The 25,814-nt window shown below is 52.7% G+C and overlaps 1 long non-coding RNA gene across 1 annotated transcript; it reads right to left on the reverse strand.

Annotated features, from left to right (window-relative positions):
• Positions 1–7,258: 7,258 nt before the first annotated feature.
• On the reverse strand, positions 7,259–10,611 carry LOC149523678 (uncharacterized). Its single transcript, XR_016350535.1, has 3 exons — positions 9,671–10,611; positions 9,142–9,263; positions 7,259–7,883 (listed from the first exon to the last, which is right to left on the reverse strand). It is a non-coding gene; the product is annotated as an uncharacterized LOC149523678 (long non-coding RNA).
• Positions 10,612–25,814: the final 15,203 nt, after the last annotated feature.

Consider the following 25,814-nt stretch of genomic DNA (forward strand, 5'->3'; position numbering starts at 1 on the left):
GAGGCAAAAGGGACGTTTTCTTAGAGCACCTTATTTTGAAATTTGGCATCACATAGACAGCGCCAAATGATGAAATCATTTGTATAGCTCAAATTGTGTATCTTGAGTATCTTATCTCAATGCTATTTCAAAATGGCTTATTTCAAGTACTCTGTAGAACTCTGAGACTCTCTTTACCCCTCCTTCACCCTCAAATGTTCTCCCTCCACCCACTTTCCTCTCCCAGATTCTTTCCCCAGCCCCTCTCCAGCTACTTTGACCCCAAATAAAAAACACACCCACTTTGTTTCCAAAAAACAATGTCAGTTTTATTGTCTCTGCAGGGGAAGACGGGGAGGATTGAGAGAGGAAAGGCAAAGAGGGGCAAGACACAGGCCCCTAGTTGGGAGATCCTGGGGACCGTGTCACTGGGGTCCTTGTGAGAAACTTTCCCTCAGGGGCTCCCGGATGTGCACCCCCACCTGATGAGCGTGCTGGATGGCAGCTGTGCACAGCTGTTCAAAGAGCCTGCTGACCTGGCCTGCCTTTGCTCCCCCACCCCCCGCCCAGGAGGAACACCTCCCCCTTCAGATCACACATAGTGTAGAGCACAGAACACTGGCCACTACTTCAGGGAATGTTTCATTCCCCAACATCCAGCCAGGTGACAAGACATTTCAACCTATGGGGGCAGGAATACCTCAGTGGTTTGAGCATTGATCTGCTAAACCCAGGGTTGTGAATTCAATCCTTAAGAATGGGATTTGGAGCAAATCTGCCACGGATGGTACTTGGTCCTGCCACGAGGACAGGGGAGTGCATTCAATGACCTATCAAGGTCCCTTCCAGGTCTATGAGATAACTAAATATATGGAGTTATACCTAATATAAATAAATATATGGAGCTATACCTACCTCACCTTGAGACACCCAAAGGCACCCTCCACTACAGGGCAGGCCCGGCCAAGCCTGGAATTGAAGCATTCCTTGCTAGGGTCAAGGTGTACGGTGTAAAGCTTCGTGAGCCAGGGCAACAGAATGTAGAACACATCCCCCACCCTGATGATGAGATCAGGGAATAAACTGCCTGCCTCCAGCTTCTGGAAGACTCTGCAGTCGCAGAAGATGCAAGCATCACGTGCCTTCCTCAACCAGCCTAAGAAAATGTCAATAAACTGCCCACGGTAGTTGAGAGGGCCTGGGGGACCATGGAGAAGTAACCTCGTGGTTTATATACATAGATGGCTGGTAGTCAGCACTTGGGCAGGGATGTGGGTGCCATCAATAATATCACTGCCACACGGTTCCGTGTTGCTGAGGTGGATGACCCTGACCAGCTGGCTGGTGTCAATGGCCCGCATGTGACATAGTGCGGGTGCTGTCTACTTTGTAACCCCATGTTCCCTCCTGGCTGTGTTGCTATGTGTGATTCCCAATGAGTCACTCCTCATGTGTATTAGCCCCAGACACCTAAGTCTCAGCCTGAGCAGATAAGGCTGTTCCCAGACGGTGAGACAAAAGAAGATAGGCAGGGTCAGCAATCAGGCTGGGGGGTAGGGCCTGGGAGTTGAGTTGGTCTAAAACATCCTCACTCCACCTAGCCCAGCCGAGACTAAGAAAGGGGGTGAAGCCCCTTCCCCACAAGAGGACTAAGGCTGTCTGCCCTCGCTCCTGTGTTAACATCTCTCCTATGCTATGCTGTGTCGCTGAGAAGAAATAAACCCTTTAACTCTACTGGCTGGCCAAGAGACACATCTGGCTGGGGATGGGGACCCAGGGTCGGGGGCTCCCCGACACACCATCACACCGCACCACCTGTAGCAGGAGACCAACAAACAGAGAATCACTGGGGTGCCTGAGCCCCGTGCAGGACCCCCAGCCCACCCCTTCCCTGCCCACACATATCAGGAACCACCCCCTACGTAGCCTATCCCTGGCAGGGCTCTGTGAGGGTGGGACTGAAAAATTGCCTGGGAAAGCGGCTTCTCCACCACCCCCAACCACCCTTTCCCTAGGATTCCCCATTCCAGCACTTCACACCCCTCTTCCAGGACCTTTGGAGAGCGCCACGCCTGCATGACGTGGGCCCTGACAGTCAACTTTTCCGCACCAACCTGATTCCCGACACATCGGTAGCTGTCCGGCATGGTGACCTTCCACACAGCAATGGTGACCCTCTTCTCCAGAGGGGAATGTGGGTCGCATGCGTGTGTCCCGTCGTGTGAGGGCACGGGAGAGCCAGGAACACAGCTCCAGGAAGGTCTCCTTCCTCGTGCACAAATTCTGGAGCAGCTGTTGATCATCCCAGAGCTCCATGTCGAGCCGGTCCCACCCAACAGATCTAGTCTCCAGCGCAAGAAGCAGCGGTGCACAGCGTGGTGCAGCTGGAAGAGCTGCGCTCCCAGACAATCAGCTGGTGGTTACATTCCTGCATGGCCAGGAGAGCAGCCTGTAGAAACTGCAGCACGATAGCTAAGGTCCATTGAGTGCCCAGAGGCAGCTCTAGCTCCACGACTAGCAAGCTGAGGTGTCCACAAGGGCAACCAGAGCAGTCAGAGCAAAGGCTTTGCTGTCCCTCCAGGGAAAGGAGAAGCACCCGAGAAATGGCTGTACCAGGGGCGGGGTCACTTTGCTACCTTCAGAGGGTCCCTTATCCCCCTTCTCTAACACAGGACCTAGGCCCATCCCTGAGGCAGATGGTGTGGGCAGATGACGGTGGGATCAAGCCCACCATTCTGTGCTCCCCAGACAAATCCCTGCCCTATCCCTGAGTTCACTGCAGATCCCACTCTGTCTCCCTGCCTTCGGTGGGTACCTTCTCCTGCCTTCCTAATGTGGGAGCCAGCTCCATCCCTGGGGAGGTCTATGTTGGCTATTTGGCCGCTCCCAGGGTGGGTGGGATGGGCCCACAAGCCTGCCTTGCCAGGTGAAAGGGTCTCAGATAGCCTCAAGCAGCAGCTCCCAGAAGTAATTGCTGACCAGAAGCCCTGCCTGAAGTGGTTCTGAGTGGCCTTAAATGCAATTCTGCATCCAATCAGTGTGGAGCTTTAATTGGTGATTTCAAAGTGCTTTTTGAAATACCCTTAGGATATGTTTACACTGCAGGCTTATGTCTTCACCGCAAGTTTCGTTCGGACAAAGCTATTCTGGAAGATATCTTCTGGAAAAGCTGATTTTGGAAATAGCACATCTACATTAGGGGAGCTTATCTCAGACTAATTTTGAGGCTTCCAGGGAGTGTGGACGCTCTATCTCAATTTAGCACCCCAGGATGCACTGGAAAGGACTAACTTTAGAATGAGGTGCTATTTTGACATAGCAGCAGTGGAGCATCCAGTCGCTCACCCGCTGCTGAAAAAGCTTTTTCAGAAGAGGCGTTTTTCCGACACTGGTACATCTCATTCCCTGAGGAATAAGCCCTGCATTGTTTCAATTTTCTTTTGAAATAACGCAATTGCTGTGTGGATGCTACTGTTGTTCTGCCAGAATAGTGTCCCTTATTCCAGAAAAATGGTACAGTGTAGACACACCCTTAGGATATGTCTACACTGCAGCACTAATTGGAACTAACTTAATTCGAATTAGTTAATTCAAACTAAGCTAATTCAAATGAGTGCATCTAGACCTAAAAACTAATTTGAATTAGCATTTTGCTAATTCGAAATAGCATATCCACATTGAGTGGACCCTGAACCAAAGTTAAGGCTGGCCAGAACCAGTGCCTGCACGGCATCAGGTTAGGACTTAGAGTGTGGAGCTCCTAGCCGAGGGTTGTGCTTAAAGGAACCCGACCCCCACCCCAGACAGACAGTTCTCAGGGTTCCCCACTTGCTTGTCTACCTCGATGAGGGACAGCAAAGCAGTCCTGTCTTGGAGGCACATCAAAGCACTTGGCCATCAGCCCAGCTGCACTTGCCACAGGCTGCCATCCAAGGGGATCAATTGGGAGGCTGTCAGGATCCAGGAGGCCCTGCAGGAGAGCTTCCACCCCGAGGAGCCCGCAGAGACACCCCAGCCCTCCCCATCGGGGGCTCATGCCCCATTCCTCCCTAACCTCCTTCCACTTACCCTTCCTGATGTAAAAAATAAATGACACATGTGTTGTTAAATAAAGAGAGTTTCTATTTTTGAAAACTGAGGGGTGGGGATTAACCTCTGGGGAGACTGAGGAGAGAGGGTGGGAGAGGGGAGGTGGAAACCTGGGAGGAGGGAGCTGGAAGGGGGAAGCCAGGGGAAGCAGGAGAAGGGGAAGTATAAAACTATGGTACACCATACCTTCAGTACTGTGTACAGATGTGGTCTCCTCACCTCAAAAAAGATATTTTGGCCTTGGAAAGGGTTCAGAAAAGGGCAACTACAATGATTAGCCTATCTTCATATGGGACCTGTTCCAAACCCCTAAAGAGACTAGGACTTTTCAGCTTAGAAAAGAGGAGACTGAGGGGGATATGACAGAGGTCTATAAAATCATGAGTGGTATGGAGAGGGTGAATAAAGAAAAGTTCTTCATTAGTTCTCATAATAGAAGGACTAGAGGACACCAAATGAAATGAATGCACAGCAGGCTTAAACCTAATGAAAGAAAGTTCTTCACACAGCACATAGTCAACCTGTGGAACTCCTTGCCGCAGGAGGCTGTGAAGGCTAGAACTATAACAGAGTTTAACGAGAAGTTAGATAAATTCAGGGAGGTTGGATCCATGGAGTAGGAACGGTGTCCCTGGCCTCTGTTTGTGGAAGGCTGGAGATGGATGGCACGAGACAAATCGTTTGGTCATTGTCTTAGGTCCATCCCTTCCAGGTACCTGGTGCTGTCCCCTGTAGGCAGACAAGCTACTTGGCTAGATGGACCTTTGGTCTGACCCAGTATGGCCGTTCTTATGTTCTAAATTCAAGGCCGGGAATCTCACTGGACCAACTTGATTTTCATGAAAACCTGCTCATGGGTTCACATGTGACCTTTGGTGGCCAGGCTGGCAGCTATCCTGCCCTAGATGGCCATATTCCTGTGCCTAGTGTGGAGATCATGGATGTTAGAGGCCTCCCCCCAAACCTCGATGAGATCCACGATCTCCGCACTAGATCAGGCAGGCGCCCACCTCTTTCAGCCCCAGGCAGGCTCCTGGGAGCCGTCGGCCTGGTTCTGGGAAGAGGCAGAGGGCTGGGTGGCAGCCGCTGGCTGGCTCGTGCTGTGCCAGGTGCAGGGTCTGCTGGCTGGGTGCTGGCAGGCTTGCAACTGGCACAAGCACTCTAGCCAGACCATGGCCTTTTAAGGGCTCCGGGGCCAGGAAGACAGCAGAAAAGTTTCCCTGGTTTCGCCCACAGTGGCCACCAGGGCAACCTGGGAAGGGCTAGCCTCCAACTAGTTCGAATTAAGTGGCTACACGGCCCTTAATTCGAACTACTTAATTCGAACTAGGTAAACCTCACTCTACGAGGAGTAACGCCTAGTTCGAATTAAGCGGTTTGTATGTATAGCCGCTATTAAAGTTAATTTCAACTAATGGCTGTTTGTTCAAATTAACTTTGTAGTGGAGACACACCCTTAGAGATTTGTGCCTGTCTATCAGCAAATGGCCACCAACGGTGAATCTAAACAACACGCCTTTTTCAACAGAGGCTTTTTCTAAAGTATTTTTCGAAAAAGCCTCTGTTGAAAAAGCTTCTAGATTGATTTTTTTGCTCCGCATCATGCTATCAGCTTTTTTGAAAAAGAGCGTCCAGACTGCCAGAGGCTCTTTCAAAAAAAAAAGGCACCCAGAAGTGCTTCTGGCAGGGTATGGGGGCAGCCTTTATTTCCAGGTGTTGCTGCCTGCCCTTTGCAGACGCGCGTGCTTAAAGGGATCCCCTGGACAGCCGTTGCTCTGCTCCTGCTTCTGGCTTGCCTACCTCCTGGAGGGAAAGCAAAGCTGCTGCAGTGCTTGCTCTGGTTGCCCTGCTTCCTCGGACACCACAGCAGTTTATTTTCAGGTTCAGGGTTTTTTTCTGCTTTTCACTGCGTTGGGGAGAATTCACAGACATTTGCGTCGGGTGGTCAGGCCGGGCACGCGATGCCCCCATCTTCCAGACCTCATACCTGTACCGCAGCCTGCAGGCTGGGTCATTCTTTCTGGAGTGAAACTATGCAGTCAGGGATGTGCAGATACCTACGTGCATTGTGGCTGACACGGCGAACCCCCTTATGACCTGGCTCATGAAGCCATTCACTGGACACCTCAATGCGAGCAGGGACCTCTTTAACTCTCACCTGAATCGGGCTCAATTGGAGGTGAAGGGCGCCTTTGGCCATCTGAAGGGCAGGTTTATATGCCTTCTCGCTCGGCGGGACATGGGGGAACACAACATCCCCGATGTGGTTGCTGCATGCTGTGTGCTGCACAACGTAGTGGAGAGAAAAGAGGAGGCCTTCCTCCCAGCATGAGGCTGCTGTGGAGGGGAGGCACTTTGAGCAGCCCCGGACAGCTGCCATCCGGCAAGCCCTCCAGCTGGGATTGCACATTCAGGAAGCCCTGAGGGAGCGATTCTCCCAAGGAGCCCAATGAGTTTCCCCACAGCCTTCCAAATGTGGGATTGCCCCATGCCTCCAGTGCCTTCCCCCCCCTCCCCGTCCAAAGCCCCTCCCAGCCCCACATTCACACTGAGAACAGAGACAGGCTGTGACAGACCGGGCCGGGTCTGGGCACAGCTGATGTCATCTGCTCTGGGCAAATTGCTCAAACTATGGGCTCCTTACAGTCCCCAGACTGGTGACCTTCCCAAACAGGCCACAAACCAGTCCCAAAAATAAATTGTTTGTTAACAAAGTAAAGTGCTTCCCTTACTGACTCTCACAGATGGGAAGGGGAATGTCAAGCTGGAAGGGAGGAGGGAGGCTCAGGGCTGAGGGTGCCACCTGGATGAAGAACCCCTGCCACCTTGGCTGCGGAGGCCGGCTTGGAGATGGCTGCGCGTGCTGGCTGGGCCTGGGCAGGAGGTGCGGCTGTACCTGAGTCTGGGATGGCAGCGGGTGAAGGGGGGCAGGGGGGTGACGGGAGGGGTGGGGGAGCTGGTGGGAGGGGGAGGGCAAGCTGAGCAGGAGGAGCAGGAACAGACACAGGACCGGGGAAGGCCATGGCCTCCCAGATAGCAGTGCGCTGTGTTGGGGAAATCTCGCTCCCCTGGGGTACAGAGTCCCCAGAAAGGTCCAAGGCTGGAGGTCAAAGCAGTGAGGCAGGAGAGAAATCCAAAAGGAAAATTTTATTATGCATGCAGGCTGACAGCTACGAGAGTGAGAGCAGCAGCAGCCCTGAGAGAGAGTTTCCAGGATCCTTTATACAGTATGTTCAGACAGTTTAGTTGTTGATTGTTTTCTTTAACATATTAAAGTCTCAGCAGAAGTACTCTGAGACGTTTCTGTTCACACCAGGTGTGCTAGAAGTAAGTTTTACAGAACAAAGGCACATGAGAACCTGAGTGAGGAGTCTACAAGGCAAACTGTGACAAAGATAACAGTTTACATAACAATTTGTGACAGACTAGGAGTCTCGTGAAGTTGAGATACGCATTGTAAGGGTCTTGATTAGAGTTAAGATGATTTCTCTCTGTTACAGGGAGAGAGGCCTGGAAAACTTTTAACCCTTACAGCAGTTTTCTGTTAGAGAGTTTTGATTTCCTGCACAGTCCCTCCTTAGACACAACTGGAGTTATTTGATTTTTTCCCACAGCTGCTGCACAAACTCATCCAGCAAGCGACTGCGCCGCTCTGTCTCTGCCTGCATCCTCTGATTACATGTCTCCTGCATCCCTCGCAGGGCCGAGATGTGCTGCCGCACCAGGTCCAAATACTTGCACCAGTGCCGATGGGTTCCCTGCAGCCGTCTGGGAGGTGGGAGAGGTGTGGCCCCCCACCCTCCTGGACAGCTGGGCTGGATGTGGAGGACAAGAGAGAAAAGTCATCAGTCATGCATGCTCACACTTTCCCTGAGAGACAGCAGTCACCTGAGCAGTCCTCAGCAGTCAGTGCCTGTCCTCTAGGATCAGCGGATGCTCATGTGGTCACAGCAAGGAGTGGTATGCCCTGAGCAGCAGCCACGGCCTCCCTGAAGCCCAGACAGTGTGCAGGCCACCATCCTGCCCCCCTCCCCCCACCCCATGGCCAAGCAGCACAGACAAGTGCCAGGCCACAGTTGGGGTTCCCGCAGGTTGCTAAGAAGCCTGAAGCTGTGTGGCAATTCCCAGGGTCCCAAACCCCTGCCTGTACCTGGCATCAGTGTCTGTAGGAGCAGGTGGTTCCTCGCAGCCATGCAGCTGCAGGGGTAGGACAGCCCTCCCTGAGGTCAGTCGTATGTGTACCCCCCTCCCCCCAGGATGTGATCAGCATGACATGTCACAGTACTGCACCATCCGCTTTGCTCCCGCCTCCCCTGCCCTGTGTGTGTTGGACCCTCACAGCACTCACCTGATGTTCCCTCCCCGGTGCCCAAAGTTGTCTGGGCAGGAACAATAGAGATGAAAGCTCTGGCAGGAGTGTCCACCAGGGCTTCTACCTAGAGGCCTTTATTTTCGACCAAAAATCTTCCCCGCATCCACACTTCCCTTTTTTTGACAGATGTCCGTCAAAAATAGTGTTATTCCTCATAGAACGTAAAATGAGATTTACTGCTGTCAACAAAACTGCCGCATTCTGTTGATTTACTGTCGACAGAACGCAGCGGCCGTCTAGACGCACATAAAGATTTTTTGAACAATCCCTGTAGTCTAGACACACCCCGAGTGTCACAGTTGCTGCATTACAGAATTGTGCATGCATTGCCAAAAGTGGCCATCGAGTGTCAATGCTCTGTTGCGGCACTTTTACACTAGGCAGTTAGGAGTTATGAAATAACAAACTAATGACTCCTGTTTGTGATGAGGAATAACCCTGATGTAGAAATTGTTATTTTGAAATGTCTTCAGTATATATGCTCAGCTGTTCTTATTTAGAAATAACTACTCCCCAGAGTCATTCAAAGTAATTACTCCCCAGTGCTTCCTCAGACTCTAAATCAATGTAGTACGTCAACATTAGGGGAGCCTGACTCAGACTAATTTCAAGGCTTCCCTGTAGTTTGGATGTTCTATTTCAAAGTAGTTAGCTTATTCTGACATAAGTGTGTAGCGTAGACATTATTCAAAATAACATACCTTGAATCTTTTAAACTGCCAAACTCATTGCACTAGCTGGCTTCCAGCCCTAGTGATGGGCTCAAGGCTTTAGTCTCTGCCACAAGTCAGCCATTCTTTCATGAATCCAATGCCACTGACAACTGAAAAGAGAATGAGAGGAGACTTGTAAACTCAACCACCACTACTGGTCAAAACACAGACATAAACATGTGCATCACCTAACTGCTGGTCACTGGAGACCCCTTCTTTATTCCTCTCCAGCCTATCCAGGTCCTAAAATGCTCATAATTTATAAGAAACTATGACCATCTCCACTTTACCACACCCTCAGTCCACTATACCCACACCCTGCCCAGAATACTCTGGTCCTCTGAGGGACGTGATGATTGAGCAAGCAACTGGAGAACAATGTGATGATGTCCAGTGATTACACGGACAGATGCTCTGTACTTTGTCGTCCCTCCCTCCCTCCACATCGCTGTATTTGAAGGGCAGCGACCCACGTGCAGCTACTTACAGACAGGAAAGGACAATCCCAGACAATTACCAGCCACGGGCAGAGCTCTGCCTTCCCCAGGATCTGTCCCATGGAAATCACAAGCATCTCTCTGCTCGCAAGGAGGCACCTCGCTGCACAGACACTGGCTGAAGATAATTTCACAAAACATACACCAGCTCCTACACCATCACGACAGACCTCCACAGCTCCACTGTCAATAGGAACAACAGGTGACTCAGACTCACTTCAGGCAGATGCCCCTCATCTAGCTGAATGTCCAGAGTGGCTCCGATTGCCTACAGCAGGCCTCTGCAAGAACAGCAAATAACCCATGGAAGAAGTATCACTGCCAAAAATGCTACAGCTGCATGAGACCATCCAGTACCTGCCTCTCTCTCCAACCCTTTCTACAACACAGCTGTTCCGCTACAAGATACGGACTGAACACTGACGGGTCAGTTGGCTGTAGCTCCCCGCTGACATCAGGATTATGCCAAGACACCCGCTCATCTTCCATGCGCTCGAGTCCAAGCCAGTAAAAATGGAAACACACCTCACATGCCGCTTCCTCTCTTTTTTCTGTTGTGTTGGCTAACACGGATTCATATGCTCTTGTGTTGCCCAAACGTCCAGTTTTGTGAGACCCCTTTTTAACTCATTCCTACCAGCTTTGGATTAGGGATGTTAAAGACAAGTCTATCCCCATAAGCAAATGCTTATGGGATAGTTGTCTGTTGACTAGTCAGCTAGTCAATTCCCCACACCTTGCTGCCTCTCTGAGATTGAAGTACTCCTTCCCCCCCGCCCCAGCTTTCTAAGTGGCAGCACTGCATGGCTGAGCTACAGATCAGCTGTGCGGCAGCTGCCCCTTTGAAAAGCCAGCTCCACGCATTTAAAGTGGCAGCCATGGAACCCGGGGTCAGCTGATCCCCAGCTCTGCGTGGCATTTCCCCAGCTGGCCCCAGGTTCCACACGGCATGACCTGGGGCTCCTCATGGCATGCAGCACGGCATGGAGCCTGGGGTCAGTGAGGGACTCAGAGTCCCCAGCTGAACCCAAGCTCTATTACTTTGAAATGCACAACAGTCCCTGCTGGACTCTTGTACTTTTCAAAGGAGGAATGGGGAAGTGCCTATCGACTTTGATTTAGTCACTATTTATCCCTTTAGTCTCTCCTTTTTCAAGAACATATGTGAGACGTTTAATAGCAGTGGTCCAAATGCAGATCCCAAAAGCATAACACTCATTCCTACTCTCCCCGTCATAGCCACCAGGCTGCTGGTCAGTCCTCGTGGTTAAGGGGTTATCCTAGCCAGATATTTGGTCAGCCAATAACAATGCAGTTAGGGATTTCAAACTGGGAACAAAGGAATTTTTAACTTTTTCCTCCTCTGTCTGAGGCAGAGTGGATTCTTCCAGGTAACAGGGAGCTTCGAGGCTGTCTCGCTCTCCCTAAGAAAAGTCTTTTCACAATATGTAAGTAGGGCAAAGTTTAATTAATCTATCAGGTTTTTAATTGTTTTAACATCAATTTGAAATTCCCAAACCATAAAAGTGGTTTTTTTTCTCTTTTGTAATGAAGCTTTCTAACCCACAGAATTGTCTCTGGCTACGTCTAGACTGGCATGATTTTCCGGAAATGGTTTTAACGTAAAACTGTTCCGTTAAAAGCATTTTCGGAAAAGAGCATCTAGATTGGCACGGACGCTTTTCCGCAAAAGCATTTTTTGCGGAAAAGCATCCGTGCCAATCTAGACGTGCTTTTCCGCAAAAAAGCCCTGATCGCCATTTTCGCAATCAGGGCTTTTTTTGCGGAAAATAAACCTGACCTGTCTATACTGGCCCTTTTGCGCAAAAGTTTTGCACAAAAGGACTTTTGCCCGAATGAGAGCAGCATAGTTTTCCACAAGAACACTGACAATCTTACATGAAATAGTCAGTGCTTTTCCGGAAAAGCAAGCAGCCACTGTAGACAGCTGGCAAGTTATTCCGGAAAAGCGGCTGATTTTCCAGAATAAGTAGCCAGTATAGACACAGCCTCTGAGTATACAAATTGGTGGCCCTTACCATCTAGCCACCTTAACTATACTTGCAACGGCAGTATTGTTTTGATAATAAAAAGTTTGTTTTCTTTTCTAATTAACCTGCTATAGGTTTATTTTGGTGTCCTAGTTTTATCTGTAAACTCTCTGTCTGTCTGACTGTCTGGGAGTCACCTAGCACAGACTGCAGCTTGTTTTTCTCTCTTCTTTTTCAAGCTCTGAGGGGAAAAAGAGCTTCAGGTACCCCTGAGGTTTTAGGGAGGAGGTTTCCCAAGTGATCTCATCCCTAGTTTTCTTGGACTACTTGGGTGATGGCAGTGGATATTCCCTAAAATTTCGGTTTTAGGATTTTGGGGGAAAGTTTTTGTACCAAAGCCTGGAGAGATCAGGTTTTGGGGTACTTTTGCAGACCCCTGCTCCTGCATTTGTTGTGCCAAAGTGGGTTACTCCCCCCCGTCTTTTACAGGGAGTACCCAGCAATGTTTTTATGAGGATCTAACAATACTTCAACTGCTTGAATGTCCGTCCATTGTTATAAAGAACGAGAGGGGCAGGGTGATTTAAGCATAATAAAGTCCATGCCCCAAAGGCAAAGCCGCATCAGCTCAAACTCTGTTACATTTAAGAACTGCCTCTGGAGTTAGGACATGGGCTTTAAGCACACCTCATGTATGAAATACAGGGTTTCAAACTCAGGAGGGGGGCTACTGCCCTCCTACCCCATTTCTCTACCCAATTCTACACCCATAGGACCAAGGGCACCTACCCCCCTCAAACAATGGTGCCCTTGGCCCTATGGGTGGAGAAAGGGCAGGGTTAGGAGTGCACATTGCCATGGGCTGGCAGTGTTAAAAGGAAGAGAAAGGAGGGGTTGAGAGATCCACTGGATGGACGGGTGGACTGGAAGGATCAAGAGCGTGTTGGGCTGGGGGCCGTTAGTGAGGAAGAGGAGGGTGGATGAGGGGGTCCTTATCTGTTGAAAGATGAATGGGGAGAAGGTACGGTGAGGGTTGAGGTGAGCTGGGAAGGTGGCTGTGACGGACCAGGCCAGGTCTTGGCACAGCTGACGGCGTCCGCTCAGGGCAAATTGCTCAAAACTCGGGGCTCCTTACAGCCCCAGACTGGAAGCCTTTCCCAAATACGCCATAAACCGATCACACTGAGTGCTTTAGCGGCCAATCTGGACAGCCAGAAGCCTCAGGAGCAAAACCCCTCAGACACCCCAGCTCTCCCTGTGCCACAATTAGCCCCGGGCCTGCACACAGGTGAGGGGGTTGTAGAACCCAATCTCACCTTCCCCGAACGGGTCTTTCCGGTCCCAAAGAACCAGCCACAAATCCCCGGACAGTTTACACTTTGGATCTTACCCACAAGATCACGCTGGGCCAATCCTTTAGAATCTAAAATCTAAAGGTTTATTAATAGAAGAAAAGCAAAGCATGAGAGTAAGGTTGTTAAGGAGAATACATTACATGCACCAGTCACCAAGTTCTCGATGCAGGCTCTCAGGAGAGATGTTATAACTGCTATCTTAAAGGTCTCTGGTGTTCATCCTATGTCAGAATGGGTCAGCAATCCTCCTCGGCTCTCTGTTCCTTGCAAGGCTGCATCTAGGATCAGTAGCAGAATTGAAGACAAGATGGAGTCCGCCTCATGGCACTTGTATATCTCCCCGGTACCTTCCAAGTGGAGCAGGTCACATGGTCGAATGACTTAGCTGTTTCATATGTCAGGAGCCATTTTGCCCTGGCTGGGTTGCATGTTCCCAGACACAGTCCTCAGGTGTGTATTGGGCACCTTGAGAGCCATTATCCCTGGACCAGTGCTAATTAGCATACTCATTCAACGGACAATCCTCCTTTACAACAGGCAGTGCACGCCAATATCAGCACATACTCCATATTCATAACTCCACATACAGATATCATACAAGTACATGAGTAGCATATACAGAATCAGTAGAACATGACTTTCATTTGACATCTCGCATGGCCCCCTTTGTATAGACTTTGGGGCAAACACCTCCCCGCAATTGGTGCAGCACTGATCTGGCTGCTCCCCTTAAAATCCAGTAACATGACACCCAGACAAAAGACCAGACTCTCTGCTTTCCTCTTCCTTTGAGGCCACTCCCGACCACCCACTGCTCGGACTTAAGGACAAAAGCAATTGTGTAACTGTTTAACTTCAAAAAGATCTCACCAAATATAATGATTGCGCAACAAAATAGCAAATGAAATTTGATGTGGATAAGTATAAAGTAACACACATTGGAAAAAAATAACCCCAACTATACATACCATATGATGAGGGCTAATTTAGCTACAACTAATCAGGAAAGATATCTTGGAGTTATCGTGGATATTTCTCTGAAAATGCACTATACGGTCAAAAAAGCACATAGGATGCTAGTAATTATTTAAAAAGGGATAAAAAATAAGATGAAAAATATCTTAATGCCCCTATATAAAACTTCTATACACAGTGTTCAAGATGTAGGCATACTATATGTGGTCTCCTCACCTCAAAAAAGATACTGTACTTTGGCATTAGAAAAGGTTCAGAAAAGGGCAACTACAATGATTAGGGGTTTCGAGCACGTCCCATATGAAGAGAGGCTAAAGAGACTAGGACTTTTCAGCTTAGAAAGGAGGAGACTGAGGGGGATATGACAGAGGTCTATAAAATCATGAGTGGTGGGAGAAGGTGAATATAGAAAACTTCTTTACTTGTTCCCATAATATAAGAACTAGAGGACACCAAATGAAATTAATGGGTAGGAGGCTTAAACCTAATGAAAGAAAGTTCTTCACACAGCGCACAGTCAACGTGTGGAACTCCTTGCCACAGGATGCTGTGAAGGCTAGGACTATAACAGAGTTTTAAAAAAAACTAGATAAATTCATGAAGGTTACGTCCATAAAAGGCTATTAGCCTGGGGGTAAGAAGAAATGATGCCCCTGGCCTCTGTTTGTCAAAGGCTGGAGATGGATGGCAGGAGACAAATTGCTTTATCATTGTCTTCAGTCCACCCCCTCTGGGGCACCTGGCACTGGCCACTGTTGGCAGACAGGCTACTGGGCTAGATGGCCCTTTGGTCGGACCCAGTATAGCCATTCTTATGTTCTTATCAGTATCAGAAGTGCACCGATGGATACGGAGCACGTAGCTCCGCGGGATCTGGTGCTTCTGGGGCGATGACTTAAAAGCCAGCTCCCCACGCGCACAGGCTCTCACCTCTCCCGAGCCCTTGCGGACTCTGTATTAGAGACAGCAAGGGGGAGGGAAGTGTGTGTAGTTGTCAAGATTAACCGATAAGCCCAGGCTTATCAGTTAATCGTATACACGACTATACGCTAATATCCCATTCACCGACTGTCACTGTTAGCATTTCTGTAACGGAGTAAGTGCACTGCCGGGAGCAGGTACACCTTGAGAGGCCTCCAAGCTTACCCAGTACATGGAGAGACCTTTTCTCAAAGGCCCAGCTTCTGATGGGTTTGGTCCTCCTTCTGGGATGCCAGCGGATGTGCTGGGATTTCACTGAGACTACTTGCTCCACTAGCCTTGCCTGCTTCTCCCTGTTTTGCTGACTTAGGCTCTCTGGCCTCTAGGAGCCCACGCAGGTTGGGACACACCAAGTGTAGAAACACAGAGTCTGCAAACAGCTCTCTACGGTAAGGCTTAGCTAGAAAATCGTCCAGCACTCAATTGCACTTCCCCTCCAGAAAGTACACCCAAAATAATATTATCTGACGCGGGAGAGAAATCACTACAATGCAAGCTCATACGTTTGCCCATCCCCTCAATGAGGAGTAACATACGCACAATTTCTCCCGCTCCCCTCCTGCTGTTAGATTTTAATAAAACAAATGTAGTTTGTGTAATTTCTAACTTTTACAGTTGAGAGATTGCTGTCGTTTATCAAAACAAAATAAAGCACGCATACCGTGTATGGGTGTAGGCATGGATGGAGGAAGGGCAGCATTAGGAATGCAGGTTGCCATGGGATGTGGGTGTAGAAAGGAAGAGAAGGGGGCTGGGACCCAATTGATGGGAGGATGGACTGGAAGGGTCTGGAGTGTGGCATGGCTTGGGATGGGGGGTTGTTGAGAAGGAAGAGGAGAGTGGTTGAGGAAGTCCTTACATGCTAAAGGAGGGCTGGGGGGAAGGTAGTGATGGCAGGCGCGATGGGAGTGGGGAAGGAGGAACTGTGCGTTAGGAAGGGCAGAAATGGGGGTTAAGGGTCCTATAAATGGGGAAAATATAGGAATAGGGATAGAGTGTGGGATGGGGAGTGTCCTAAGCAGGAAAAACAGGGGCTCCTGGAAACATGAATGGAGGTATGCTCTGGGGGTGCAGGTTCCTCTGAGTCTCTGAAGAGAAGAAGGGAAACTGAAGGACACCAGGAATAGGGGGTATGGGCTAGCAAAGAGCACTGGTAGGCATGCAGGTTGTGTGAGGGGGAAGTTTAAATGTCCTGCGGGAGTGGAACTTCCGCTCGGACTCGCTGTCTAAGCAAACGTGACTTCCCTTCCTAGACCCGAGTGGGCCGTAAGCCGAGAGATTTCCAGACCCGACACTTATCTCCCAGTCAGCGATGGCTGCTCCGCTCCCAGCAGGACGGTTCTCGCCTCGCTTCGACCAAGCTCCCGAGCTCGCCGTTCTCTTTTCCGTTCCATCCCCAGACGGGAGGACACCGGGAGGGTTGACTTCTTATCGCTCGCTACCGAACACAGCAGAGGGGAAAAAACAAACAAACAACTTAGCTTTTCAGTCCGCAAGGACGCGGCATCACTTCTCCTCCCACCATCGGCCACCCCCTCCCGCTGCCACTCCAGGAACGCGGAGACCTTGAATATCTATCCACACTCTGTTGAACCGCCTACTGCCCCTTCACCAGTCCCCAAGCCACCAGGCTCCGTGCCCCAGCAGGAAGCTCTCTGCCTCAGAAGAAACATACTGCCAGGACGCTTGAAGATTTCAAAGCACGCACCTCTTACTCACACAGAGCCATGGGAAGGCCGAACGCTGAGGACCCTTCACGTGTTCCGAGAATCACGTCCAGGCAGCTCAAGTACATCTCGGACAATTTATTCTCCGCCCACGGCCACGCACTGATTCCTCTGCAAGGGTGGCCAAAAAAGCCCAGCGTTAGCTCTCACTCACTAAAATCTGTGGCTGTGGGAATTCTATCCTTTAGCCCTTTCCCCCCCTCTCGCCTATGTATCGGGTCCTCTACAAGAACACTGAGTCAGTCAGCCATGACGCACCACCGCTCTCCCTTGCGCGACATGCGAACCTGCAGAATTCCCGTTGGCTCCTGAGCCCTTAACCCTTGGAGATGCTCACCTGGAATGCCTGCAAGTGTGCTATACAAGGACACGGCAGAAGCAGAGCAAGGACAAAGACACAGACAGAAACAGACAGACAGAACGTATTGGCCAATACTAGAGAGCAACAAGAGAGAAACACATAAGAGGCAGTCAGAAACCTTACGACCTTGCATCTTCCTCCTCCAGCCAAGCGTCTGCTGAGAAGGACACCGTGTTCCAGAGAAACCAGCACCCCTGACAAACGGGAGCCCTGTTTCTCCCACTACCAAGTAAGCACCTCGGGAACCTCCGCTCGGACTCGCTGTCTAAGCAAATGTGACTTCCCTTCCTATACCCGAGTGGGCCGTAAGCCGAGAGATTTCCAGACCCGACACTTATCTCCCGGTCAGCGATGGCTGCTCCCCTCCCCCAGCCAGACGGTTCTCGCCTCGCTTCGACCAAGCTCCCGAGCTCGCTGTTCTCTTTTCCGTTCCATCCCCAGACGGGAGGACACCGGGAGGGTTGACTTCTTATCGCTCGCTACCGAACACAGCAGAGGGGAAAAAACAAACAAACAACTTAGCTTTTCAGTCCGCAAGGACGCGGCATTGCTTCTCCTCCCACCATCGCACCGCTGCCTCCCACCATCGGCCACCCCCTCCCGCTGCCACTCCAGGAACGTGGAGAGAACGGAGGCCTTGAATATCTATCCACGCTCTGTTGAACTGCCTATGCCCCTTCACCAGTCCCCAAGCCACCAGGCTCCGTGACCCAGCAGGAAGCTCTCTGCCTCAGAAGAAACATACTGCCAGGACGCTTGAAGATTTCAAAGCACGCACCTCTTACTCACACAGAGCCATGGGAAGGCCGAACGTTGAGGACCCTTCACGTGTTCCGAGAATCACGTCCAAGCAGCTCAAGTACATCTCGGACGATTTATTCTCCGCATACGGCCACGCACTGATTCCTCTGCAAGGGTGGCCAAAAAAGCCCAGCGTTAGCTCTCACTCACTAAGGCCTGTGGCTGTGGGAATTCTATCCTTTAGCCCTTTCCCCCCCTCTCGCCTATGTATCGGGTCCTCTACAAGAACACTGAGTCAGTCAGCCATGACGCACCACCGCTCTCCCTTGCGCGACTTGCGAACCTGCAGAATTCCCGTTGGCTCCTGAGCCCTTAACCCTTGGAGATGCTCACCTGGAATGCCTGCAAGTGTGCTGTACAAGGACACGGCAGAAGCAGAGCAAGGACAAAGACACAGACAGAAACAGACAGACAGAACGTATTGGCCAATACTAGAGAGCAACAAGAGAGAAACACATAAGAGGCAGTCAGAAACCTTACCACCTTGCATCTTCCTCCTCCAGCCAAGCGTCTGCTGAGAAGGACACCGTGTTCCAGAGAAACCAGCACCCCTGACAAACGGGAGCCCTGTTTCTCCCACTACCAAGGAAGCACCTCGGGAACCTCCGCTCGGACTCGCTGTCTAAGCAAACGTGACTTCCCTTCCTAGACCCGAGTGGGCCGTAAGCCGAGAGATTTCCAGACCTGACACTTATCTCCGTGACAGTGACGGCTGCTCCGCTCCCAGCCGCACGGTTCTCTCCTCGCTTCGACCAAGTTCCAGAGCTCGCTGTTCTCGTTTCTGTTCCGTCCCCAGACGGGAGGACACCGGGAGGGTTGACTTCCTATCGCTCGCTACCCAACCCAGCAAAGGGGGAAATCAAACCAAGCAACTTACTTTTCAGTCTCTCTGTACCAGGGAAACCAGTACACCTGACAACGTAAAAGGGAATACGTTGGCATCTCAGTCCGTAATGTCGCGTAACCTCTTCTCACATCTAAATTATGCTGCTGTCTTCCACCCTCCCACTCCGCCTCTCCCTGGCACTGCAGAAATACCAGTGGAGAAGAGCGCTTTGAGCCCACATCCAAATAGTCTCCTTACAGAGCATACCCAGCAGAATTCTTCGTACCCAAAAGGAAGCTCATGGCCTGTGATGAAACCGACTGCTAGTTGTCCCCTACTTTTTTGAAGGCTCCCAAGACCATGTCTGTGGAGATGTTCACCCAGCAGACCTGCCCATGTCCTGTGGATGGAGACAGCAGCACTGCGAAGAATAGAGTCTCAAAGGGGCTGATCAGTGGAGAAGTTCATTTCCTATTTTGGTCTCTACGTGGGCGCATCTAGACTAGCAAGATTTTGCGCAAAAGCGGCCGCTTGTGCAAAAACTTCCCAGCTGTCTACACTGGCCACTTGAATTTGCACAAGAGCACTGACGTTCTAATGGAAGAATTCAGTCCTTCTTGCGTAAACACTTTGACGCTCCCGCTCAGGGATAAGCCCTCTTGCGCAGGAATACTCGCACAAGAAGGCCAGTGTAGACAGGCACCGTCATTTTTTCTGCAAGAAAGCCCCGATGGCTAAAATGGCTATCGGAGCTTTCTTGCGCAAAAGCGCGTCTATGCTGCGCACGGGTGCTCTTGCGTAAAAGCACTTTTTGTGCAAAAGCATCCCTGCCAATCTAGATGCTCTTTTGCGGAAATACTTTTAACGGAAGAACTTTTCCGTTAAAAGTATTTCACAAAATCATGCCAGTCTAGACGCAGCCCCTAAGTGTGACTGTCTTGAATACTTGGTATTGGGGGCTGCACTGTGGAGGGGAGAGGTCTGAGGATCCCAGGGACACTGACAGTTTGGGGGATTTAGAAGCCCCAGAGTTGAAGAATAGCATGGAGGAGTGTTTGAGGGCCCTTGGTTGGCGGGCAAAGTCAACTCAGCAAGTTCATGGGGAACAATAATTGGAATTGGGGAGAGCTGGGGCTTAAGGGATCCCATGAATGGAGGGAGAGCTGGTGTGGGGAGCAGATTAGGGAAGGATATGGCAGGCTGCCAGTGTTGGGAAGAAGGAGGACTGAGGGGGTAGGAGTGCAACTTGAGGGCGCGGACGAAGGAATAACAGAGGCTGACAGGTTTCAGGCCTGGCGAGACAGGGGTGTGTGGGTTGGGAAGGAAGGAAGAAGGGAGGCTGGAAGGTCGCAGACCTGGCGAGACAGGGGTGTGCGAGGAGGGTGTGTGGGTTGGGAAGGAAGCCAACAGGGAGGTGAGAGGTCCCACGTACGGGGGATGGGAAGGAATAGGGCGCAGGTCGGGGTGAGCTTGGGGGTGTTGCAGGGAGCAAAATGGGGGACCGATAGACCCCATGAATGGAGAAAGGGGCTAGAGGGGACATGTTGGTTTGGGCGTTGTGGAGAGGAAGGAAAGCGAGGGACCCGAAGGATAAAATATGGTTGAAGCGAGGGAGAGCACTCATGGGGGATAAGATTGGCTTGGGAGTGTTGTAATGCACTGGGGAAGTGAGGGAAGGGAGGTGCCAGTTCGGCTGCAGCACAGATAATGGGGGGGCAGGTTAGGCTGCAGTAGGAGGAGTGGGGGTGCTGTTGGACTGGGGGTGTGATGGATTGGGGGTGGAGTGAAAGGGGGTGTGGGAAGCACTGGGGGCAGAGGAAGAGGGGCAGGTCGGGCTAGGGATGCAGGTTGGACTGGGAAGCGGGGGAATGGGGGTGTATGTTGGTCTAGGGGTGCTGAATGGAGTGGAGAGTGAGAAGAATGGGGGTGCAGGTTGGGTTGAGGTGTAGAGTGCACAGGGAGGGTGCAGGTTGAGCTAAGGATATTGAATAAACTGGGGGTAGGGTAACGGGGGTGCAGGCTGGGCAGGGGGGTATTGAATGGACTGGGGAAGAGGGGTGCAGGTTGCGCTGGGAGTGTTGAAAGGACTGGGGGAGGGGGTGCAGATTGGGTGGCGGGTGTAGAATGGACTGGAGGGCAGGGGAGGGGGGGTTCAGCATGCACTGGAGTGGGGGGTGTAGAATGGCCTGGGGGGGGGTAACAGGGGCAGGTTGGGTGGGGGGTGTAGAATGGCCTGGGGGGAGTAACAGGGGCAGGTTGGGTGGGGGGTGTAGAATGGCCTGGGGGGGTAACAGGGGCAGGTTGGGTGGGGGGTGTAGAATGGCCTGGGGGGGGGGTAGAATGGCCTGGGGGGGTAACAGGTGCAGGTTGGGTGGGGGGTGTAGAATGGCCTGGGGGGGGTAACAGGTGCAGGTTGGGTGGGGGTGTAGAATGGCCTGGGGGGGTAACAGGTGCAGGTTGGGTGGGGGGTGTAGAATGGCCTGGGGGGGTAACAGGTGCAGGTTGGGGGGGTGTAGAATGGCCTGGGGGGGTAACAGGTGCAGGTTGGGTGGGGGGTGTAGAATGGCCTGGGGGGGTAACAGGTGCAGGTTGGGTGGGGGGTGTAGAATGGCCTGGGGGCGGTAACAGGTGCAGGTTGGGTGGGGGGTGTAGAATGGCCTGGGGGGGTAACAGGTGCAGGTTGGGTGGGGGGTGTAGAATGGCCTGGGGGGGTAACAGGTGCAGGTTGGGTGGGGGGTGTAGAATGGCCTGGGGGGGTAACAGGTGCAGGTTGGGTGGGGGGGTGTAGAATGGCCTGGGGGGGTAACAGGTGCAGGTTGGGTGGGGGGTGTAGAATGGAGCAGTTGATGCAGGTCGGGTGGAAGGTGGGGGAGGGGGATGCAGCTCGGGGGGGGGCTGTGCAGAGCGGGGGGGGGGGCTGAGGATCGCGGGGCGGGGGCAGACAGGGGCGGGGCCTGAGTAGCGCTGCGGGGGCGCCCTACGATGCAGTTGGGGGCGGGGAGAGGCTGGAACACGCTGGGCGTGGCTATGACGGCCTGGGCGGGAGGGGCGTGGCTATGATTGGGGCGGGGCGCACTGAGACACGCCCCGGGAGGCCGCACTGTGGGAACTACAACTCCCAGGATGCATCGCTCACGCTGGGCGTAACACCGCGCGAGACCAACCCCTGGATCAGCGGCTGGATTGTGATGTCACTTCCGCTGCTCCCGCCCAATCGAACAGCCCATGGGAGCTGCGGATTGGGGCACGGAACGTTTCCCACAAGCCACCGCGGCTACTTTCCCTGCTCCCCTCGGCCCCCCCCGCCTCAGAGACACCCCCCCCCAAACTGCCCAGCCGGCTTGTCCTGTGGCGTCAGGACCTGCCAACCCCCCACTCTGCCCCCCAACCCCCCACTCTGCCCCCCCACCAAACCCCCTGTAGTCTGCCCCCCAACCCCCCACTCTGCCCCCCACCAAACCTCCCTGTAGTCTGCCCCCCAACCCCCCACTCTTCCCGCCCCCACCCCCCCAAACCCCCTGTAGTCTGCCCCCCAACCCCCCACTCTGCCCCCCCACCAAACCCCCTGTAGTCTGCCCCCCAACCCCCCACTCTGCCCCCCACCAAACCTCCCTGTAGTCTGCCCCCCAACCCCCCACTCTGCCCCCCACCAAACCTCCCTGTAGTCTGCCCCCCAACCCCCCACTCTGCCCCCCACCAAACCTCCCTGTAGTCTGCCCCCCAACCCCCCACTCTGCCCCCCCGCACTCTACTCCACCCCAACCCCCCGCAGTCTACTCCAGCACCACTAAACCCCCCCACTCTGCCCCCCTCCAAACCCCCCTGTAGTCTGCCCCCCAACCCCCCACTCTGCCCCCCCTGCACTCTACTCCACCCCAACCCCCCCTGCAGTCTACTCCAGCACCACCAAACCCCCCCACTCTGCTCCCCCACCAAACTCTTCATTCAGTCTGCTCCTCCCCAACCCCCCCACTCTGCTCCCCCCACCAAACCCTTCATTCAGTCTGCTCCTCCCCAACCCCCCACTCTGCTCCTCCCTACCCCCAGCAGTCAGCTCCCCCCACCAAATACCCCCCCACACACACACCCAACTGCCCAGCGGGCTTGTGTGGGACAGGCAGATGCTGCTGCTGCCTTACAAAGTGCAGCGGGGCAGCGTGAGGCAGGTTGGGGGGGGGGGGGCTGCCTCGGCTGCGTCCGGTTTGAAAACACTGATGCTGTGTCTGCACTGGCGCCATCTCGCGCCAAAGCGGCCGCTCTTGCGCGGAAACTTGCTGCCTGTCTACACTGGCCGTGTGTGCTTGCGCAAGGAAACTGACCTTCTCCTGTGTACAACCAGGGCTCCTGGCGCAAGAACTAGGATGCTCCTGCTCAGAAAGAAGCCTCTTGCGCAAGAGCCCTTCCGGCACAGGCCAGTGCGGACAGGTAACAGGAATTTCTTGCGCAAGAAAGGCCGACGGTTAAAACGGCCATCGGAGTTTATTGCGCAAGAGAGCGTCCACACTGGCACGGATGCTCTTGCGTAAAAGCACATGCCAGTGCAGACGCTCTCTCAGAATCCTAGAACCACAGAGCTGGAAGAGACCTCAGAAGGTCAAGTCCAGCCCGCTGCGCTAGGCAGGACCAATCCCAACTAAATCAACCCGGCCAGGGCTGTGTCAAGCCGACACTTAAACACCTCTAGGAATGGAGACTCCACTGCCTCCCTAGGGAACCCATCCCAGTGTTTCCCCACCCGCCTAGGGAAATAGTTTTTCCTAATATCCAACCTGGACCTCTCCCACCGCAACTTGAGACCTTTGCTCCTTGTTCTGCCATCTGTCACCACTGAGAACAGCCTTTCTGCAGCCTCTTTGGAACCTCGCTTCAGGAAGTTGAAGGCTGCTCTCAAATCCCCCCCAATCGACTCCGAGCCCTGTTCCCGGGGGGCGCGATTGGAGCACGTACCTGGACACCTTCCGGTCATGGTTCCCAGTCGGTTGCTGTCAGGCCGTGGACCGAGCAAACGTCACTTCCGGTCCGTGGGACGGGGCGCGGGCGTCCACCGCGCCACACGTGCCGGCACGACGCTACATTGTGAGAGCTCACAGCGCCCACGTGACTGCTGTTTGTTGCCCCGCGAGGGATGTGAGACGCACAGCTCCTGCCTCGTGCCAGAACGCGCCAAGGAGTTACAATCTCTCCGCCCACATCAGTGCATCATGGGAGACCGAGTGGGGTTGCCAGGTGTGAACTGTCAAAACAAGAGACCCCCCTGAGAGGGCGCGTGTCCATCTCAGTGTCTGCCAGCTCCCGCTGCAGTCACGGGTGGGGCCCTGAGCCCGAGTCCCTGTCCCGCCTGCCTCTTCCCTCTGGCCCTCTCAGACTGTCTGGGCCATTGCAGGCTCCGGCTGGGGAGGGGAGGGGTGTTGCTCTCCAGGAGTGGGACCCTAGGATCCGCCTGGCACTGCAGCCAGGACACCGTCTGACTGGAATACGTCACGAACACGTGCCCCTGCAAAAGCCACACGCCGCGCCAAATGCTTCCATGCAGGAACGCGCTGCCATGGCCCCGTCTGACTGTCACGCCCCCTCTCTGCACACTCCTCAGGCACAGGCAGCAGCGTGGGCAGGCAGGCAGGCAGCTCTGCGAAGCCAGCACCAGCTCCTGTCTCCCCCTCTTGCCTCTAGAAGAGGCAGCAAGGGGTTTGACAGGTGGGTCCATGAAGCCACCACACACAGTGCTCATGCATATCAGCTCCCGCCTGCCTCCTTCCACCATACTGCTTCCTCTGTATCAGAGGCAGCAGCACAGAGGTGGGGGAACAGGCCAATCCAACGCTTGTGGGGAGCTGATCAGCTGTACAACCGCGCCCTCTTGCGACAAGCTGACTTAAAAGCTGGCTTCCGACAGGTATCAGCTCACGCCTCCTCCCTCCTCGCTGCCTCTGACAGACAGCGGGTAAGAGGGGAGAATGCGTGTAATCGACAGGATTGACCAATAACTTGAGGCTTATTGGTTAATCGTGTAGTCGTCTGTACGTTGACATTCCAAGAGAAAACCACTAAATCTGGTGTGGAGAGTTTAGCCCCTAACCAGCCAGCAGCGAGCAATACCGCTGAGCTGATAAGTGCGGGGAACAGAACAGCTAAAAAGTCAGTGATAACGTCTAACTCTAAAATGGTGAGCAATAAATTAAAACATAAGTTCTTAAATATGAATAAACTGCAACACCCGTGCAAAAGAATATGAACAGAACACTAGGCATTTAGATTTATTTCCAAAGTAAAAGGCTTGTGTATTTCTAGGGTAAAACATACATAAAAACGTGATGTTAAACTCATTAAGTTATTGCTGGAACATGGATTACAGCAGGGGTTCTCAACATTCGTGATACCACCACCCCCTAAAATGCTAAACGAATGTGTGTGGCCACCCACCCTCACTGCCCTGGGTCGCTTCCTCCCCCCCTTCTTACCAGACTCCTTGCCCTCCTCGGGTTCCTTCATGGCACGTGCAGTCCTTAACACCCTCCCCCGTGCAGGCTCCTTTCCCCCATCTCTTTCTCCTCTGTGCCTCTTTTTTGCTCCGCATCCCACTCTCCCGCTGCCTTGCCTCCTCCTGTAGCTGAGCCACGCTCCTGGAGCCCCATTGCCCCGGCCATGCTGTGCGGCTTTCTGGCAGCTGCCTTCCGCCTCCCTGCCGCTCTTCACAGCCGGGGGGAGAGGGGTCGCAAGTGAAATACCTGGTGCCTGCAGGACTAAGTATTTGCTAGGTGATGCTTATAAATTAAGGCAATAATGCATTGAGCCTGTATCGAAGACTGTACTCGAGCCAAATAAAGACACAAGGCGTAAAAAGCCTTAAGCATATGTAACTAAAAATAACCCTAGATAATACCGTCTTAAACACTAAAATGCTGAAATGACTGCAGAGGTGGCAGGTAGCCACGGGATGCTAGTTCATAGCATCTGGAAATAAAACAACAACAACAACTGGTCTGGTAGCACTTTATAGACTAACAAACAATGTAGCTAGGATCATGAGCTTTCGTGGACTCAGGATACCATCTACGTAAGAATGGCCGTACTGGATCAGACCAAAGGTCCATCTAGCCCAATAGCCTGTCTGCCGACAGTGGCCAGCACCAGGTGCCCCGGAGAGGGT

Source organism: Pelodiscus sinensis, chromosome 12 (assembly GCF_052426305.1).
Source record: "Pelodiscus sinensis isolate ZL-2025 chromosome 12, ASM5242630v1, whole genome shotgun sequence".
Lineage (NCBI taxonomy): Eukaryota > Metazoa > Chordata > Testudines > Trionychidae > Pelodiscus > Pelodiscus sinensis.